Here is a 22539-nt window from a genome sequence, read left to right as displayed (position 1 = left end):
TGCAGCTTTTTTTTTATATCTGCACATCCACATTCTTCCTGATTCCAGCAATATCATGCTCTTTTTGACTAGGTGTGTCTCTGGGAGCCAAAAAAAAAAAGGAGTAGTCCTTGCTTTTTGGTTAAGTTGGCACTTACCAGGAAACCAGTGTCACTGCACATGCAAAAGATGTTCTGTTCATATGTAAAAGGAGCTTACACTATGTTTATTCCTCTGAAAAGACAGCCGCATGCAAAGTATGTTTTCTGTGTTATGTATTGTCAATAAACATGTTTCAGTTGTTGAACATCCATATAGAATCATAGAATGGTTTGGGTTGGAAGGGACCTTAAAGACTGTCTAGTTCCAACCCCTGTCATGATGAATCCAGGGAGAACAGAGCTTTGTACTCCAGGTTAAACTTCAGATGACAAGGGCCAAGAAAAACACCTTAATGAATGCTTTTGAAAAGACCTCAAGTGAGGATTGAGAGATGAGGAGCAATAAGAACAGAATAATAGTGCCATTTTAAGGGCATTTGAGAACAGGATCACATTTATACCACAACTCTATGAAAAGTGTAAGTCAAGAATAGCAGCCTTGCCCTCCATCTGCCTCTAAACACAAACTGCTGCCCTCCCAGTTGCCCTCTTCTTTAGGCTGACAAAGGCATTCTCATTGCTGAACAGCAAAACAGTTGGAATTAATCTGGATTAAAATTAATCATTACTATTTTTTCTTTCAAGTTATCTTTGAAGTGGACCCATTCTCTCATTTAGTTCATTGCTTGGCAATGCAAATACTTATACTGGCAGCAGGCAGGGAGCAACACAGGGACAAGAACAAACATTTGGGAACTGGGAAAGGGCAGGGCTGTTCTTTTTGGCAGCAATGCTACACTGCTTGCAGAATTGCAATGTTAAAGCATCCCATCCCGACTTCGTTAGGTTATTTCTGCTTATGCTAACAGAACCAAAGCAGATCAAGCTACACTGAATTGGAGGCTTAGACAAGGCAATCAAAAACCACACTGTTAGAGTGGCTGGAGTGTTGACTGGTAATGAGGTCTCAAGTAGTAAATAGGCAGTTTAAAAGCCAACAGCGGTGCAGTCAGTAGTGCAGCTTTTGTGAAGAGACGTGGAGACCAAATCCAGATTTGTGCTGCAGCTGGTTAGCACTGTGCTGCTGACACAAAGCAGCTCTAAACCTGGGGTAGCCAATTAATGCAGAGAACTGGCATAGCATGTCTTACGCCATTGCTCTTCTGGCAGCTGGTGTTTCTCTGCCTGGAAAGGAAGTGTAGTCAGATCATCCCTGATGTGTGACTCTCTTAACTGTCCCAGTGGCCCTTATTTGCTGGTACAATCCTGAGTCTGTATATCTCATTTAAAATTGCTGTAAGAACAGAATAGGAGTGAATGCACGCACCTCCAGGCTGCTTCTGCTCCGAGTGAGCTGTGCGCTCTTTGGCTGCGTGACTTTTCCTGTTTCACAAATATGCCCGCTAACAAAGAAAACTAAGAAAAGTAAATGCTTTTCAGTAAAATAAAATTATTCTCTTTATTGTTTATGTATACTGGAACACTTGCTCAGTGATAGCTTAAAACACGTACTTGATGGAAATGAGAAATTGCTTGTGATTTGGAGTATACAAGCACTTGATAGCTATCTGATAATGTTACAGTGCAGAGAAAGTTCACTTCCTAGGGCTATCTGGGCAGGAGAAGCCACATAGCTTGTAGGGAGGCATGTAAAGCACATAATTACCCCATCTTTTTCCATGAACATGGAGTATCTCTCACCTGATCAAGAAGTCACCCCTGTTACGTGACAGGCACTTGTTCAGTCAAGAGTACAGGAACTGCATGGTTGACAGTTCCTTGTGTGGCCGGGGATGGGATGGGATGGGTTCCCCTGAGCCAGTGCCCTGGTAGGAAGCCCACTGCACTGAAGAGAGTAACGCTGCTGTGGTGGCACCAGGGAAGGGTCACAGGGCTGCGAGAGGATTCACCAGGGGACTCCAGGGACCGTGTGCTGACCTGTAGCCTGCTCACACCAATGTGTCTTCAGGAAAGCATAAACCAGGTAGAAGGCCTGAGATGGGTAAACTGTTGTCACTGCTACTGGGCGTAACCAGCACTAGGAAAAAGTGAGAATTCATAATGCAGGATGACCTTATTGTCTTAATTACCGTGGCATGATGTTAAGAGGATATTTCTTGGAGGCAGCTAAACACTGTGACCTGTAGGTCATAAGGGTGCAGTGTGTTACCGATCCATAGAGCTGAGCAACATTCTTTACACTTGTAAAATCATATTATTGAACTGTCACATTTGGCCAAAAGAATTTACTGACAAGAACCGATGAAGAGATGTGTTCTGTATGTGTTTGCTCATACTGATGATGATTCTGGGTTCATGAAATACATAGAAAGTTCAAGGTGCTCTTGCTGTAATCAACATGCTGCAGGGAACAATGAAATTGAAAAAATTCTGCTCATCCCCTGTTCCAGCCTTAGAACCAAATACTGCACTCAAGAAGAAAAATGTGCAGTTTCCTTTGCTCGTACAACTTTAATCATACCTGTGCATGTGAGAAGTGTTTGAAATTGTTCTAAACTTCTATGTCTCGATTACCTCAAATCTGTATTTGCAGGAAAGGGGTTTTTTAAGGCTATGGACCCACCTTTCTACCAAAATTCTTTATGTTTAAAATTTACCAATGGCCTTATATAACATTCTTTTTACATGTTTCTATTCCTTCAGCTTTCCTACTCATCTGTCACAAACAATTAAATCACTGGATTTTTCATTGTTTGAAATAACTGGTTGCATTACCATCTGGAAACAATACATTTTAAGTGCATAATTACGGATGTTTGAAATCCCAGGAACCCAACTTTATATGCCCAGGACTAGGAGGCAGCATGCTCGGAAATGTACTGTCAGCTGTGTGATGAACAGTTAAGAGGAAAGGAGGAGCAATTCTCAACCGCTTCTCCGCTGCCTTCCCGCCACTAGCCTGAGCAAGCTAAAGTCAGATTTGACTGCAGAGCAAATGAGAATGTTTTAGACTGCTCTCACTTGTACTGAATTTTAACGATTGCAGTGGCACAAGGGGACCCTATTTGAACTGTGGCCTCTAAGTCCTCACCCTTCTTAGAGCTCACTTCTTGTCATGAGGCTGGAAAGTCAACTTTGCAGTAGTTTCTAGCAAGTGCAAAGAAATGAAGCACACTACACAACAGGACTATTGAGGTTAACAGCGTGCATGTAACTTCACAGTGGCAAATGTTTCGAGATTCTGAAACAGAAGCTGCAATATAGCATACTGAATTTCTACAAAACCAGCACATCTCAAAGATATGACAGTCAAAAGCTAGCTAAAACACTAGCTAGTAGCTAAACTTTGACTAGTCCAAATGGCTGACTCCATCCCCTTTTCTAGCCTCTCTTTCCTTACGTATGACCTGTTTCACAATGTATTCATTTGCCACAAGGTATTCCAACTGAAAAGAATCAGAGAGGCCCTCCAGCTTCACTAATGACAGCCGCAGGTCCAGATCAGCCTCAGAAATCACATCAGAGCATGTTCTTTATACTGCCAATGAAGGTATCGAGCAACTCCAAAGAAAAAGTAAAAAGAGTTCACTACGTACAGGCCCAAACACACCATCAAATGTAAATTCTATTTAGCTTTGATTTCATAGTGTCTGTATTTCCACTTCCCCATTACCTTTCTGATTTTTTTTTCCTAGGATTACTTTGTACTGAAAGATATTTAACTTCTAGTCCTTTAAAGTCACTGTGTGCCAGGACACCCATCAGTCAGTGCCCCTTCCTCTTACATGGTCCATATTTATACAAGGTGGGAGGGGGGGAAATTCTCAGCCATACGCACTTCAGGAGATGTCAGGAGTTTAGTGTCCATGCCTTCTAACTGCCAAAGCTTTTCTCCTTACTGATCAGATGGCACGATGGACTGCTATTCAAACTAATAACAAACTCTTAGAGAACTTTTTAGTAACAGACAGTATGCTGGATTTGTCATCTCTGTAGGAGATTAGAGTCAGCTAAGAAGCATGGGGAAAAAAGAACCACAAAAAGTAAATTGGATATTGCATAAAGTGGTGGATGGTAAAACTGGAGGGGCTGGTGTGTGTGTGTCTTTCTGGAAACCAGACTTCCCGTAGCTGCAGCCACAGTGGAGCAAACTCTCAGCTGGATGTACAGCCTGACCTGACCATGCAGTCTGTGTCCCATTTAAGAGATGTTGGGGGAGGAAAAGTTGTTATTTTTTATTTGCATTACAGTTGTGTATTACAAAGCTTCCACACAGTTTCAAGACCCTATGTGCTAAGTAGTGATCACACATATGTCTAAAAAAGTTTCTTGCCTCAAAATTTTTTCTATTTTACAAACCTGCTAATATCCATAAACTGAGCCACCTTACCTGTTACTGGATGGCAGTTTTCTGGAGGCATCATAAAAGAAATTACTCTTAAGGTGTCTCTAATGGAAAATAACAAAATAATCTAATGGGTTTTAACCTGAGGAGACTCTCACTGCTTCCTCACACAGACAAGAAGCAGTGTGATTAAAGGGGAAAGGGGTATTTGGTCAGTTAATAACCATTGAAATTCCAAATGCACAAAAGGCACAAAATATATATTTCAGAGATTCCACACCCTCTTTGTTTGTGTTGGGAGGGACAATAAAGATATATGATCAGATGCTACCAGCTTTGCAAACCCCGTTTAAGCTTTTGGAGTCTCCTTCCCATACTATTCAGGGTTGACATACAATTGCGTTTCTATTCCTAGATATGAAAAGAAATAAATCGAACCTTGACAGATGCATTCTACTATCAAACTTTGTACCAGATTCCGTACTAGTAGGCTGAGGAGAAAAGCTCAAACCTCCGACCTGCATACCAGTAAATGCCTGCTTGATTAAAAGTGCTTTTCCTAAATCAACAAGTTAAAATCCACACTATCAAGTTTACCTCTGTGCAATTTATTTCTCCATTTCCAAATCAGTCTATTTCAGGACAATAAATCATGTCTCTTCTGTGCATTTTTGTAATACAGGTATCAGTTTTATTTGAAATACTGTATGAAATGCATATGCAAAAATCAATATACCAAATCTCCTTAAAACCACATGTAGAATAGCACTTCACAACAGTAATCCCCCCATGCACCTCAGTTCTGCATTACCAGCATCCTTGTATAGGCACGTACAACTATGCAAGCTGAGGACAGTTTACTGAAGAGTAGCATAAGACACATGACCAGAGGGCCTTGACATAGCTAATGTAAAGACACTAACATACAGCATTAAAAAAAGAGAAAGACCATTTTAAAATAACAGTCAAAAGAAATTCCTATTCCAACTGAAAAGAACCCCAAACACACCCAAGCATCTGGTGGAAGGACAGACTAGTTGTACACTCTTGGGCACAGAGGAAGAGCATTTCAAACTCCCTGGGACTCTGCATGTTTCTTTGTATGAAGACAGATGCCCTGCACTGCACTCAGCCTAGTTAAGATGCTGCCAAAAGTTGTACACAATGCCAGATGTTTTTAAACATTTTAAAATATTTTTATACATTTTCTTAAATAAAGAAACTTCAAAGAAAATTAAGCGGGTTTGAAGTGGGAGAAACACTCAAACTGAATAAATGCATTTCTTTTCCTTTTTTGAATAAAATAAATGGCATTTATTAGCTCGTGATATACTGACTGACACACACACAGGAAAGAATGTGATTAAATAGCTTTTCATTTGGTGCATTGTTTATGTATTCAGCCCTGATGATGATGTTCCCAAAGACAATTAATCATTGATTTTAATTTACTTTATTGTGCTAAAGAAAAGAATGAATTAAAAGTAGAATTTGTTTAGCCTTTCTCTTGCATTTTGTAATAATCCAGATGGAGCATATACATTTTCTATTTAGTGACACTAGCATGATTAAGCATTAAGACTTAATGAGCAGTGCATTTTTTTAGGACTCATTAATAAAAGTTAGAGATAGAAAAGATCTATTGGTCATCAAGTTTATCTCTTTACTGTGTTTGTGGGTTTATTATACGGTCAATAATGATGTATTATTACTCATTTATACAGAATTGCTGAGGAAGCTTAACTCACTTTAAACTAAGTGAGATCTTTTTATCCCTAAATGGCTCAAAAATCTAAGATGCGTAAGTCCCTGCACAAGACACAGACTGGATCTGGTAAAGATGGATGAAGAAAGATGACAGTCGAGAAGAGCAAGGCAGGAATAATTCACAGAAGAAACAGGTTTGACAGAAGGAAGAAGTATATGTGAAAAAGGGAAAAGATAATGCTGCAACAAGAAATAGACTGATTTTAAAACAAGGCAATATACAACAGAAGGCACACAGAAAAGTGTGAAGGGTCTGGGAAAGGAATTGTAGTGGCTCAACTGGGTTATTAATTCGTTTCAATGTGAGGATGATAAATTACACCAAGCTTTAGACCTGAACATTGTCTAGCTAGAAACAGACAATGGCTACATTATGGTTGTAACACAGGTACAAGCATGTTCTGGGAGTGCATTTTGAAATGAAAAAGAAAAATCCCAAACCTAATAGGTGGTTTATGTCTTTTAAAACTACTGCTCAGTACAGTAGAGTATCGTATGAGAAAGGGGGACATTCCAGAAAACCCCACATACATAATCTGATTCCAAAGGGCAATACATTAGTTCTATAGCTACTCCATCTCTCTGCTTCTCTCCCTAAGACAAAAAAAGTCATAACCAAAATATCATGTAGTAGTATAATAATATAGTGAATAGTAACACAAAACAGAGAAGCAGCAGCAAGGAAGGGCTGTAAATTGCACCTAGGCTATAATTTCTAATAATATGTTTCTGCTTTTAATGATTAAGTGAATTCACATTATCTGTTTTTACATATCTCCATCTTTACCTCCTCAGATACATACTCTCAAGCCTCTAAAGTGTCCATCATTTTGGTCCCTTGTAACTTGGTATGATTCTTGTCCTGTGTTAGAGACGGTCTTGAATATCAGATTTTACAGCAATGAAAATGGAGTATTTAAATTAGAAAGGGAATTTTTATCTCCCATGTAGCTTTGGATTTACCTGCAAGTACTCTCTGACTGACATACTTCAACGAGCTTGGTCCTACTGCCTCCTCTTAAATATAAGTAAATATGTTTAGTTCTACAGTTGCTAATCTTTATAGTGCTTCCCCTGGTACAGTTACAAGGGGTATTTGTATTCATAATGGTTTGTCTCTGGCCACTACACCTGGAAACAAAGCTGCACGCAAGCCTAGAGCCATAGGACTGCAGCACTGAGGATGTGTTATCAGTGACTGCGCTACTTTGAAAGGGGCTGCTTCCCATGTAAATTGTGCACAATAAAATTGCAAGTGTAAAAACTACATGAAATTGTTATTTTCTTTTCCTATTCAGGAAGGAGTCAAACAGCTGGTCCACAGCCAGACTTGAACCTCCACCTGGTTCAAGCCGTAGCTGGGGTTTCATTCTTAGTAAAAAAACCCACAGAACTTACACCACACTGCAAAGTCTGCAATCAGTACTCAATTGCCTCATCAGCAGAAGATGCTAAATTGGCTGTTCTGGATTTATAAGTGTAGCATAACTACTGTGAGTCACCGTCTCCTCTTGCAGAGCCACAGGCACTGTGGGAGTGCCCCAAATGGATCACAGTTCGCTGTACAAGGACAGCTGCGGGATGCATTCTGTGGAAGGGGCTCTGGAGCTCCCCACCCACCCAATCTCACCAGGAAAAGGCAGGCACACCTTCTGCCTTAATGGCTTCATCGCTTCCTAAAGGTTTGTCTTAACTGGTCCACTTTGCAGCATCCCAACCTTTTGCAGACTGCACTGGGAGTCAGTAAAAACCTCACTGCGGTGCCCCAGACTTGTGAGGAGGAGACAGAAATACAGCCTAGATTTTCAAGCCTAGAAATGCTGAGCACGGGTATGGCAGGGGACAGGCCATGGTGTGCTCTAGCAATTGTTATACTGTATCTCCTGAAATCATTAAACCCTGGCAAAAATTCCTGAGTTTATTATGGAAGTACCAAGGGGCCCCAATCATGTATCAGAGGTCCATTATGAGAGCTGATACACACATTTAATTAAAAGTTGTCAAGGCTTGTATGGACAAACAAGGGGGAGTTCTTACACTCACAGCTGTTCAAATTTGCCAAGCCACATTTTGATAGAAACTGAGTCAGTGTGAGGGAGCAACTGAGAACCAGAAAGTATTTCCTGATAAAAATAAGTGGTTCCTCAACATGAAATAGGAAAACAAGTCTATATTTATTAAGTTAATGCAGTGATCTATGTCACATGAATTTTAAAATTCAAAAAAATTTTGTATGATCCCTGAAAAATCATGTTCATATAGTTTATTAGCAAATTAACAAATTTAATCTTTGCATAATTAGTTTCTTATCTTCTCCGCACTGCAAACCATTTTTAATTTCAGGGAAATGATTTTCCATAGAACATTCTCAATTCTTTATTTTCCTGTTTTCAACAGCTTCCTTAAAAGCTAGTTATTTACTTATTCAATTTCCTTTCCCTTTTGCACATGCAGCATCTTGAGTAATGACTCACCGTTTTCTCTTGGGCAGGTAACAAAATCCTTCTATAGATTATGGGAGCAATGAAAATCATGACAAGCTGCAGTAACTGTATGATAGTTATTGTTCCACGTTTGATGGTAGAATTTCAGTATGTACAGGCTCTGAAATTGGCAACTGACGGGAAAATTCTCCCCATTTAGGTAAATGTACCAGTATTTAACTAGCAAAAAACTCTGTTGACGGGGGACTCTGTTCTCAAATAGTGAAGAGGATCATTTCTTACTCCTATCCCCTGCTACCTATCAGGAAAATAAGCAGGTACAGAGAAGAAAAATCAAATCAGGCTATACTTTGGTGTGCAATAGTGTTGTGGGAATGTAGAAGACTTCAGGAGACCAGAACATGGATTTTGTTGCTGGTAGCAGCACTGAGCTGTAACAGTGCTAGTTTATTAGTATCACCACTGCCAATTTAGCGAGCTAGCAGAATTTGCCATACATAATCCTTGGTGCCTTTCAAGGTGAATTGAAAGATGAGTGAAGAGAAATGGGAGAGGGAGAGGGAGAGAAATGTTACAGCCAGTGGCAAAACAGCTGTGATGAGAGTATAGAGTACTCTCACTTATTATCCTTAACTTGTAAACGAGCCTTCAGTCTTGCTGTTCTTTGTAGTTATACGTGGTTACAAGTAGGGGAAATTATACAAGCAGTTATGAATGCCCCCTGCCATAGTTCCTGCTACAATAAATTATTTATATAATTATTTAGCCTACAACAGTACCTAACAATATCAGCCATAAATCAGGACCCTACCATGCTAGCTGCTGTACACACACACAGTAAAAGTAAATCCCTCTCCCAGTGTGTTTGCACCTGAGGTGAAATAGCAAATGCTTGTTGCCAGGTTGCTTCCTGCAAACTAGATACGCATTTTGAGCAGCATCTAGAAAGAGGAATTGTCTTTCATCTCATTTGGTCAGCTTTCAGGTGTGAAGTAGGCACGTAAATAACTGCACATTTGCACCGTAGATTCTGTCTTCACTGGCAAACCGAAGAAGCAGCTCAGACATCTGGTACTGCTTGGCAGATTGTCACACTACAGGACAGAGCTACTACAGTGAAAACAAGATATTGCACTGGCTGTCTGAAAGGGTCTGTTTGTCTTTTCCTTTCATATCCAGAAATAGTCCTGGGGATTTTCTAGGCTGTTGTCTTCTAGTCCATTGGCTCCTAAACTGGAAACTTTAAATGGCACTATCTACATAATAGTTACTCATGGGCATGAGGGCTAAAACCATAATATATGCTCAGAAAGTCCAGTATTATTTTTTTTCTCTTTGATAAGAATCTGTATTCAAAATGTTGCTTAATGATACCACAAAACCAATTCTGCATTCTTAAAGCAGTAAGTATGAAGAGATACCATAAAGCCCCTTCAGCATCTACTAAAATCTTCCTTCCTCCTCTCCTGACACCTCAAATATCCAGGAAAGATTAGCAGGATTAAACATTTCACCAAGGAAGCCTACTAGATTAAGACGGCTTTCTTTAAAATAGTTGACATTATTTCCAAACAAGAAAAATAGAAAATAACAAACTCTGTCAGGTTAAATGTAAAAATCCTATTAGGCAGGCCAATAAAAGTCTGAGGAACAATTCTCAAAAAGCTTTAAAACTATTAATAAATCTTGTTCAAATATACAAGGAAGAGGAAGCTGACCAGATAGTCTGTAAGGCTAACAGGTGATGAAGGCATAACGGAGCACACAAGATAAGGCCGCAGCAGAAAAGTTAGAGGAAGATTTTGCATCCATCTTTTGCATGTAGGACTCTCCAATTTGCAGGAGCTCAGGCAGAGGCCCACACTGAAACACAATAGCAGATGCACCGCAATATTGTCTCAAATTGAAATGTGAGGAGAAAAAGTTTTGGTCAGTGACATAATGGATAGTAACAAAACTCCAGGACCAGTACTAAAGGGCTCAATTATGAAACAGCTGAAATAAGCATTGCAGGGTGTAACCTCTCACTTAAAATTGCCTCAGTGTCAGCAAACATGATGTGCTTCCAGGAGGTATCCAGGGAACATCAGAGGAATAATGCTGTACCGTGCAAAATGCTGCAAGACTGAATAGAATTAGTGGGCATCTGGATAAACCCTGAAAAACTTTCAGTAGTACCCAGGAACTCTGCTCAAAGATCATGACCCCATTATGCAAAAGCACAGAGCAGAATGCTTCTAGCCCAAATAACAAGCAGGAAAAGTACACAAAGACTGCTAAAGGAGATACAATAACACAGACTTTTGCAGACCTTTCAGCTGGATTTCTGAATGCTTGTATTACGGCTTATAAGTTAAGTGTTTAACATAGACAGGCAAAGCTAGAAATGCCGGGGGAAGAAGAATCAAAGGAGACAGGCATTGGCAAGAAAAGGAGCTAACCACGAGACATTGCACCTGCTTGCCTTATTTGTATTAAAGTAGTCTTACACAGGTGATGAGATGCCCCAGGCAGCATTCCTCTGGCCCTGACTTATACTGAGGTGCATATCTGTAGATGTGACAGCCTCATTTCTTTGCAACTTACCTCTGATTCTTGAATAATATTTAGGACTCATCACATGTTAGAGTTTCTTAAAATTTTAAAGCATGTTAAAAATTTAATATTACGATTTCTTCCCTTCTGTTAAGTTTAAAAATGCTACATTATTTAAATAGCATCATGATATTATCATTACACTATTTTCAGCACATTTTCTTTGGAGTGCTTTGGTACTCAGGTCCTGGTTCACTGCATATGCTTGGGAGTGAATACTATGACATATTTGAGAAGAGCTGATATGACTTTTGTGAAGGGAAGTCATGTTTCACAAATCTCTGCCAGTTCTGCAAAGGAGTCAAGGAGAGGTATGTCAGTCTTGTGGGTATAACTACTTAGATCTCTGGAAGACATTCATGAGGACCCCCTTGAAGAGCTCCTAGAGAAAAAAGCTGCCTTGGGATAAGAGGAAAAGTCTTCATATAGCTAACTGACTGACTAAAGAGAATGGCAAATGGTTAATTTTCACAAAAGAGAAGAGTCACCAATGGAGTTCCCATAGGAGACATATACTCAAGCTAATATGATTTGGCATATTCATAAATGATCATGAATATCAAAGTGACAAAGTTTAAATCATTCACAGAAGTAAAAATGAAGGCTGACAGAGGAGTTGCAGGACTTCACAATACTGTGCAATGAAATGACAAATGAAATTCAATAGAGACAAATGCGAAGTAATGCCAGGAAAAAAATGAACGATTCTAACTTTATAAAGTGAATGAGAAGCTCTCAGCTAGCTATTACCACTCAGGAACGGAATCTCAGAGTTATAGTAAATAGTTCTATAAAAACATCATCTCACTGCCTCACAGTGGTAAAAATAAAAACAAGCAAAAATGACCAATACTTTGGAAAGAAGTAGGAAAGAAAACAAAAAGATGTAGTGATGTGCTAATATGGCAGGCGGTAATCCCAGACCCAAAGACAGCATTAATGGCACTGGAAAAGTGGCATCATTGCCAACAGTGATGATGAAAATTAGGCAATGGCTGTCAGGCAAGGAACAATTAAGTTAACCTGGATTTCTCAAACTGGAAAGAAGATAACCGAGAGGACTATGACAGGGATCTATAAAATCATAAGAGGTATAGAGAAGGTGCAAACCCCCCACCCCAACTCCAGGGGATAGATTTCTGGACACTATGTGTAGTTGAAATTCTTGTCATTGGATATCATGGATACCAAAAGTTTCCATGGTCTCAAAAGGATTAGACTAGTTTGTGGAAGACACATACATGAAACACAAAGATACACCTCTGAGTGAGAAAATCCCCGTGATCCACTTTGGGGGCTGCGAGGTCACATCCGCAACAAATGCATTACCAGTTACCAATGTAAAACCAATGAATACAAAATTCATCAGATTCATAAGGTGGAAGATTCATTTACCATCAGCTCAGGCATATAAACTGATAATATAGGATAGAATCTACTTGTTGAAATCCACATTGAAACCAATGTAATTTCAATAAGGCAATCTTAGTTTTGAAGTTGCTTCTAACACAGTTCTGTGTTAGTGCAAAATTATAAACCTGAATCAATACAACTAATTGAAGCCAAAGTCACAGGAGAATATGTAGGTATTCAAAAGCATGAAAACTGGAATTAGAGTCACAGTCATTCTCTAACTGCATTAGAAAAAACAGGTCCACAATTTCAATGTAAGTGGGAAGAACTGCTTTCATTGGAAACTTAAGCATCCAGGAGCATTCAAAGCAAAACCAAATAACACTGACATTGGTGTATTGCATGTAAATATACATACTCAGACAACTGCCTAAGAGCTGGATGTGCATTTAGTTTTGCTTCACCTGTGAGAACATCCATTGCGCTGGTACTAGACACAGAACTATACCTAATTAAGCAGCTGAAAAAAGAAAACTGCATTGTGCCAATCTGTCAGCAGGCAATTCCAAAGACACTGTGAGTAAGCTACCCTATCAAGTCTAGCGATGGTCCCTCCAGCTGTAGAACATTTCAACCACTATAAGAATACATGTTTATGTTCCACCCATTAGCTGAATAAACACAGAATTTCAATCTTCATGTCTGCCAATAACTAAACTCATATATGTGTATGCTCCAGCTCAGAAGTGGAGTATCTCTGAATGAGTTTCAAAGTGTAAATGAGAACAAATATGTAGATACAGGTATGGGTAGAGAAAGGGGCTTATATTGCTTTCAAAAGCCAAGGGTCTGGAGAAGCATTGGTTCGGTGCTGGCCTATGAAGGAGATGAAACAGGCTCTTTAGCAAGAGTTGCAGGTAGAATTGTTCTGTGGGACAGAGAAAAGTTCTCCTGCCTGCACACTGTTTCTGTGTGGCTGTGCAGTCAACCAGCACTGAAGGAAGCTATGTGCTCTAACTCGTATCATGGAAGAAGAGGTGCACTGGTGCTGGCTTTGCCATGTTTCCTTCCAGGCAGGTTCCAGGTACTCCCAAAGGAGGGTCATCCAGAGGGCCTGAAAGGGCACGGCAGAGGGTTCTGCAAAGACCAGGTTGTCCTCTGTTCTTCTGGCATTCGAGATACATCAATAGGTAGAAAGGTCAGAAAAGGTGGCCGCAAGACAGCAAAGTAGGTGTGCTTACAGGGCAGTGCAGGTGCAGCTATTCATGATCTTACATTCGAAAGAAATATTCTAGGGTGCTGCCACCTTCAAAACCTTTCTCCTCAGAAATATCATTAGTATAAGATTACAATGAGACATAATATCAAGTTGTGCCTTTCTTTGAAATGCCTGTGTTCCTGTTACCTGTGCAATAGGATCAGTTTCCATAAGTCTTGCCACAGCAGAACTGGACACAAAAAATGTAGTGAGGCATCCACAGGTTCCTATTGAGTACGTGGAGAAGTGGCATCTGGAAGCCTCTGAAATGCCAGACTTCAAGGTCAAAGCAACAGAACAGCTACACACAACATACAGTGCCAGCAAAGAAACAACATTATGCCAACCAATAAGTAACAGGTACAGACATGATCAGCATACATCCTAAGCATCCTAAGCAAAGTTAATGGAAGCATCTGCGGAAAAATTATAATCAGAGAAAATTTAACTCCAAAAAGCAAAATGTTGCCTTTTAAGTAAGTCTCATGTCAAAGTAAGGCAGTGCCAAAATGATCAGTCAGAGGAGATGAGTGGGGGCAGGAGGTGGCAGCTTGCCATCCGGCAGTAGGGTTACATAAAAGTGCTGCTCTGTGCTTTGGGTTTTCTACAAGGTTTTTATGGGCACTTATGTGCCTAATTAAAAAAGATTGTGAAAGACACCAAAATGGGAACACTCTTCTAGGAACACTTAAGTAGGGGAGGAGAAAGCGTAAAAAAAGAAAAGGAGATTGCAGTTGATGTCTTCTTAAGCCACAATCCTGGGACTCTAAAATGGATGCAATCTGTCCTCCTGTTTCTACACTTCTTTTTCATTGATGGCAACTCTGCCAAATAACAGGAGAAAGTTAATGGCAAAAAAGATCATCTGTTTCTTCCAACTGGTTTGTTGAGTACTTTAAAAATTGGCAGCCTGGAAATGTTTCAAGCCAGAAGGGAAAATATTCATGTACCCACACATCAAGGTGTTTCTCAAGATTGAGCATACGTAGTTCTGAACATTTCTCAGGTGATCAAAACAGAAATGTGTTTCTAAGATGCTGCTTACAATATAACAGGGTCAGGGACCACAAAACTGGTTGATCAAACTGAAGCATTGACTTTACAGCTGAATAAGAAGTAAAAAGAATTCTTGGGGGGGCAGACAGCAGAAGGAAATATTAGGTGGGGAAATTACTGGTACTATAAGCAGCAGAAAGGGAATCCTGCTAAAAGAGAAAGTTATAGTAAGAAACAGAGCTATACAGATAAAAATAAAGGAGAAAAAAGAGTTAGGGAGGATTAAATAGCAATCTGCAAGAGATAATTTTTGTTATTGTTTTAAACTCAAGGCATTGCAAGGTATCTGCAGATGGAATGAAGTGATCTTTGGGAAAAGATGTTTATATAAGGATGATTTGCCCTGCTTTTTGCCTCTGCATTCTAATTAGAAATCTGAGCCCCAAATTAATTTGAATGTTTAATTTTAATCCAGGGTTGAAAACTTGCTAACTATCAAATTTCAATGTATTTGAAATACTGTGCCTGGTCTGCCTTTAACATACTCCTTGCTATGCTCTGCACTGAGGGCAGTCTCACCCAAATGTTTTCTTATGGAGACAACAGTCAGTTTCATAGTTAGCAATAAATTAAAAATTAATACGTACTGACAAGGTTCCCTTACCTCTCCTTTCTCTAGCTTTCATTTCCATCGCAAAACTGTAAGTTATGGTCCCACAGCAGTATCCAGCGTCCGGTACAAACAGATGTCCTTTTGGAATCCTCCCCTTCCTGGAATCCGGGTGTCAGCATGGAAAGCCACCACCCACTCTTCAGGACTTTACAGACATGTTAGAGAACATGAAACAGGTGGAACAATGTGGATGTGCTAACTTTGCCTAACAGTCCTGCACTTAGCCATGCAGATCAGCCTGTAGTGAAAAAATACAGCATTATGTGAGGCGGTATTTATAGGTCTATCCTGTGCAGCCACCCAAGAAAACAGACATGACAGAACCGTATTTATTATCAGATTACTCTCTTTTCTTCATATAATGGAAATAGCCTGGAAGTGTGACAGAAGCCTGACTGAATCAATGTCCTATATGAGAGCCATGCAGCAGATTTGCATTGCTCCTGAGCGTTCTGAGAAGACACTTTAATTCATGAGTCTGAACGGTTTCACAATGCAAATGTTGAGTTCCAAAATGAGCAAAGTAAAACAAATAGTAGGGACCTGCGGCATCAGCCACCAAAAACATAACTGACACTGGAACTGTACCGGTAGATTAAGAAACACACAGAGAAACCGAGTTGAGAGTCAGCTCTGCTGAGAGCCACATTAGAGTATACCATGTTTAGCTCTCATTACCTGCTGCACTGCTGATTCAAATTGTTGGTAAACTTTGTTTTCAGAACTCAGAGCTGCTCGCAAGCACTGCTTTTTAGATAACATTTGATTTTGCTGCCTTTCTAAAACAAGGAGAATTTAACACCTCAGAAAACATTCTAGAAGCTGTCAGAACAGATCAGCAGAAAGAAGCTGACCAGCTCAGCTAGGGTTTCCACTCTGCATTGGTTGCAGTAATGATGCTCAGAGTATCACGCAATTTCTTAGAGCTTTTGTACAGGCAAGAGTAGGCACCAGAAGTGGCGCAAGGAAAATATTACAGCTAATGCACTCCTAATGAAGAAGAAGGGCTCTAGAGTGAAATATAGAAATGGATCCAAGCCAAACATTTTGAATCCAAATTGCTCCAAATGTTGTAGGGTTTTTGTTCAGACTCAGTGGTTTGAGAAGCATTTGCCCCTAGATGGCTACTAGAAGGAAACTAAATCATCAAGAAGAAACTGGTCTGTGATGAATTTTGTGCAGCTGCCCAGGGGTAGATGGTGCTTATACATGTGAAAGAAACAGACTGAACAAGGAAGCAAGATCTTGGACATGCACAAAACACTGTTTCCTTTAATGGGGCTCTTCTTTTTCCAAAGGCATATGAGCAGGTGTATAATAATGATCCTCTACTCTGTCACAGTACGGCTTCAGTGGATTTCAGAGGATTTGAAATTTGGGATGGTACAAATAATTGTGATGGTCAGCAAAGTCCCAGTAGGGCACAACAGGCGTAGTGGAGATGAGAACGCATCTGACATATCCTAAAGCACATTATGGTCTGTACAGTTATTGAAACTGCAGAGCTAAAATTGAGTCTTAGATGCACAATACTATTGTGTGCATTTATATTTTTTTGTTCTTCATTCAGATTAGAAAATAACATAAGGCACAAGAACTAGCAGGCATCAGATATCCCACCTCATATCCTGCCCTGGCAACTCTTGTCACAATTTTATCCAGCTGAACCATGGTCTCAGACACACAGTTGGCCTGCAGAATTGCCATCCTCACCTACCAAGGGTAGTGTAATCTGCTGAGGACAAAAAACAAATGATTTTTTTCCCTGTTTCCCATCTCATGGCTGATGGGTCTGCACTGAGGAAAAAAAAAAAGCTACCCATTTCCCCAACCCAAAGGCACTGAGAAGCCTATGTGGTGAGACCAACAGCCAGTAAAAAAGCAGTGTCAGTACTAATGCTGCCCTTGGGCCCTCCTAGAACCATCTTCTCCTTCCTCACTTCAAGCTGCAATTATGTTTTATGCAGCTTTTTGCATTTCTCCTACATGATCTGAAGCAGAATATGTTGAACATGCTATAGTTTACAATATCGACATTATTTGCAAGCATGCAAATAAGCCTCTTGTATACATTCATTATGTGTCTTGCATAGAGAAGGACAAAACAGGGCAGTGAAAGTTTTGTTTTTGCTTTAATAGTTGTGAGACACTGACTCTCACTCTTAAGCATTATCTTTCAATGTTTGGGATGCAGAGCACTGCAAACCAATGTTCTGTCTAGGTCTGATTTGGTGTAAGCAAGTGGCAGAATAACTAATACATGTGGGCAGAGCCAGGGTCCAGAACACTAGCCTGACCATTTCTACACAACATTATCTTTTTACTGTATATACAGTCAAAGTTTGGTCTAATGGGCATAACAGCAAGCCTTGATCCCAGAACATGAGACCTGCCACCATGTTGTACTTGTTACCAGGAAGGCTTTGCTCCATAGAACCTATGTGTTTATCTAATCTGTGCTAGTGCAAACACAATTCACAGACCAAAATCATGCCACCTGGCAGGAGGGTGAGACAAGCACCAAGAATTTCAGATTTCTTTACCTGACATTGAACATTTTTCAGCATCAACAACTCTTTCAGTTTTTCCATGTATCAGAGTGGTACAAGACAAAGCAAATAGGTATCAGAGCCCCACAACGTTAATAGACTCATGAGATCCATCTCCCTCTCTTTGCTACCTGTCTTACTTTAGGAGGAAGAATACAGGATATAGCTCTGTCTGTTCCACCATTGTTCTTACCCTCAAGATAGACAGTGATGGGAGAAAAACTAGAGCAGACCTTCCTTTGTGATGTTTAAAACCACAAAACTCAGGAAGAAGCAGGTGAATGGAATGGAAATAGTTTTGTCAATTGCCTCGTATCCCTCTTGTGTTATCTGGCCCACACAGGCACAGGTGGTGTAAGGGCTTTCTGAAGTGACAGGAATGTCCACGCTGGTGCATTATCCCTGCTGTGAGACAGGAAAAAAATCAGGCTCTGGAGCTGTCAGGTGCTACTTCCTCTGCAGCATTTTAAATGAAACAATTTTTCACTCTTTGAGTCCTTGTAAACAAGTTTTATAGTGCTTTCAACCTGAGTCTATCGCACGTTGCTGGAGAATTGCAAGTGCTTAGGATTTAAACCCTTTTCTCAGAACATCAGGCTGGAAGAATGAATAAAGGCTTTATCTCTAAAAGCTTTCAGAATCTTGCAAAACAAAGTTCTTGCATTTATCAGTATAAGCTGGCATAAGACACCTTGTGAATGAATTGCTCACTCAAATGAGAAAAGTTCAAATGAAAAATAAATAGATAATTTTAAAGTTCTCTGTTGCATCCATCTTTCCATCTACATGCTGTGTTCCTAATTGCAAACACTTCAGGCACAGACCTGACTTTTCACGTCCGCACTAAGGCCTAATCCGAAGTACACCACCATCAATGCACAGGCTTCTGTACTTCAACAAGCTTTAGATTAGACCTTATATAAATAGCTATATACAGAGAAGGTCCTGGCAAAATACTTGGAAGCTTTTACTCTCTGAACTTCGCACAATTATTGTACAATAATCCTTTCTGCTACCACTGGGCTAGCTCTTCCACCTCTCTCACTGCCCTCCTAGGCATGTATGTGCCATAGAAGTGTCCCAATGAAACTCATTGCAGGGGGAAGAGGCAGCGACTGTAGGGTCACAGGGGGTTTGAGGGCTTGGCATGAAGCATGGAATAATGCATGCTCTCCAGCCAAAGTCCAGGAACCAGTTCATTGACTTTGGGTTTTAGAGCATGCAAATCTGGACAGAATCTGTCCTGCTGAATGCTGTTTTGAGAACTGCTCATTTTTATTTTTATTTATGGAGCTACAATACTCTATTGGAAAACCTAATGGACTCCATAACCAAATCTTGGAAAACTCTGGGCAACATTTGGAGGCAAATGTCATTTTCCTTAGTTAGCTCCTTGGACACTGAACGGGGACACCAAATCCAAGTGGCTGCCAAATTGGCAGTTTGTGTCCATGTCTTGCAATTGTACAAGGAGCGAATCAAGGTAAGCCTCAAGGGCACAAACTCAACTGCACCAAAATAAATAAATGCAAAAACTCCTACTGACTTCGAGCATTCTGACTGAGAGAAGGACATTCTGGGAAGAGCATATACTCATTTACTGGCAAAGGTTTTGTTTCTTTCCAGAAACAGAAACATTCTTAGTGTGACACCTAGTGTCAGCAACAAACACCTTACAGACCCATCAAACGCAAAAGACCAAAGAACAAGTCAACTGTACTGAAAACTCAAGTACAAAAATTACAACAAAACATTTTAAATTTGAACTAACATCTAAACCACAGAAAATTCAGGGGGAGGAAAGTTTGTTTCTATAAATAAATCCATTAAAATACATACTGGTCATCCTCTTTACGCAAACCCAACTCTGACCTTACTATTTCTCTGGTCACCTCAGTGTATCTAGCTCTCTGGACTCTGCTTATACAGCACCTACCACAAGACAGTCCAGCTTTATGGAGTATTTCGGGTGTCATTGTGGGATGCAAACCCATTTCGGCTAGCTTGAAAGGGCACAAAAGAAATTATGGTGAAGCAGACTTCAGAGGTCAACACCCTGACTTGAGCTATTGCTGTGTTTCTATATTTTTAGGTCCTCATGAAACAAATTGAAAAAGGAAGGAAAGATAATAAAAGGATTATGTGATGATGTTCAAAATATTAAATTCTCTTCAAAATCAAGTTAGCAGCACCTCAAAAAAGGTGTGGGAAAATGTTTCTGGATCATTTTTCAAGTCAGCAACTCAGGAAAGTCATTAATTCTAAACAGCAATTACAATTGATTATTAATCAAGGTCTGGCACTTTTAGGCCTAGATACACTATAAATATGATTTGTTACAATAATTATGCTGACAGGTTACAGTTTTACCTTTCTCTGCTTTGTCTTTAAGTTCCACAGCTTTACTGATATTCAGACTCGGAGGACAACACTGTCTGAAGGTGGACTTCATGGCTGGCATCTTATGACCAATTTTTGGTAAATGCAGGCCAAGGGAAGTATAAGCTGCGTGCCAAATTTTTGCAAACCGAAGGCTAATCTGGAAGTCAGGCTTCTGGAAGATACCTGACAGCTGGATTTCTTGACTTAGCAAACTGCAAACATTTCTTCTAAAGGACCAAACTCCTAACTTTTTCTGCAGAGAGGAATTATGTTTTGAGCAGGCACAGTGACATTTACTGCCATCTCCTGGAAGTGCCTCTGAGGTACTCACGCTGGAGATATTCAGAGCACTGTCAATGACTTAGCAAAGTGTTAAAACCACAAGGGAATCACTGATCTGATGTCAGTTCTCTTACAGAACCAAAACTTCCTTCCAAAATAGGAATTTTCCCAAACAAAGTTTTCATTTTTATAGAATAAACTTTCCCACAAAAGACGACTGCAATGACATGTCCCTGTGTACTTACATGTATCAGCTCAATTGCTGAATAACTGTATAGAAAGCTCTTAAAGCAGCAAACTTAAACCCATCAATAGACGTTCTATTGACAAAGGTACCTGTGCACAAGCTCATTGCTGTGATTATATTGATCTGACCATTTCACTTCATGAACAAATGTAGTAAGAATGCAGAAAAAGCAGCACCCCCCTACAATATTGCTACAAGCATTATGTAAAGGGAAAGAAGCAAAATATACTGTCAATTTTGTAAGTTACATACATTAGATACATATATGTATATATATATGAAAGTGGATATTTTATTTTCAGCTGCCTCATTGTCAGGTCATTATTTCCTGATTAGCTGGCTAAGTTCTTGTAGGGATCATGATTTAAAAAGGCCTGAAGGAATAAGTTCAAGGAAGCAGTTCTAGACACAAAAGTCAAGCCTTTTATTAAAATGTGCCAATGCAAAGGAGCCTGTGGACATAAAATCTATGTCCCCAATATTTGATGGTGACAATATTAAAAATGGTAAGGGCAAAAAGAAATCTTGTCCTGGAATTGCAGGGAGCTCATCTCTCTTGCACTATAGTAAACAGATACCACGTGGTCATGGTGCCCTTCCTCATGGATCTGGCTTCCTAGACCTAAGAAAAGCAAACCAAAATCGGGATGAAAAACATCCACGTCATCTACTGCTGCCAGCCTGTGAGAAGTCCACAAAAATAAACCAGCCCCGGAATCTATGGCTTTTCAGCACACCTCGGCATGAAATTGTGCTTTCCCTCTGTAGGAACTGCATGGGTTAGGCAAGCCATGCTGGTAGTGTATCCCAGGAGTATTATTTCCAAGGACTGGAGAGAACACCGGGTGCTGGGAGGGATGCTGGGTATTCACACAAATAACGCTGATGCCCCAATACTGACAGAGCTTTCCATCACTATGTCAAGGTGTGGGTGTGAGAACTTTTGCCTCCTTCAGTGTCCTCATCATTTCAGCATTAAACAGGTCAGGAAACCTGTAAAGCAGAGGCATAAAGAGATTTAATTTTTACTGGTTGCTCCCAATGGGTCTTATCTTCAGGAGACTGTGATTCCAGCCAAAACCTTTTATTTAGCTGTAAGAGAAATACACATATTCAGTTGTGGAAATTTATTTTTTTCAAGGCTATTTTAATTAGAATTGACTTTGAAAAAGACAGAATAAGACTATAGTCAAAAAGTACTTTGAAAATGTTAACAACAGAAGCTAGCAATTTCTGATGAACTCTAAAAATATTTTTACTAGCTTTAAAGTTACATCTGTATGCAAGATGCTCAGTGGAAACTAATTATCTCAATTTATTAGGGAACTGCTTGTAATCAATAAGGTGTCCATTTCCTCTGTGTAACACATTTAATGCCCACTGCATGGGCAGTGTGGAACAAATTTGCTCTTTAATTATGGTTACAACAGATTTATTCTGCTGCATCATTGAGTAATCAGTCACCTGTTACCTTCATGAATTTGAAAGATTTCTATGGCTAGTAATGAAATCACAGAGCAGAAAAATAAGATCGCAAAAGCGTATTTTCTCTATAAGTTTATTATGAAGATTGTGAAAGGTAAATAAATTCTGACTTGAAAGTTTTC

This window comes from Haliaeetus albicilla, chromosome 3 (genome assembly GCF_947461875.1).
Source record: "Haliaeetus albicilla chromosome 3, bHalAlb1.1, whole genome shotgun sequence".
Lineage (NCBI taxonomy): Eukaryota > Metazoa > Chordata > Aves > Accipitriformes > Accipitridae > Haliaeetus > Haliaeetus albicilla.
Note: the sequence above shows the minus strand (reverse complement) of the source record.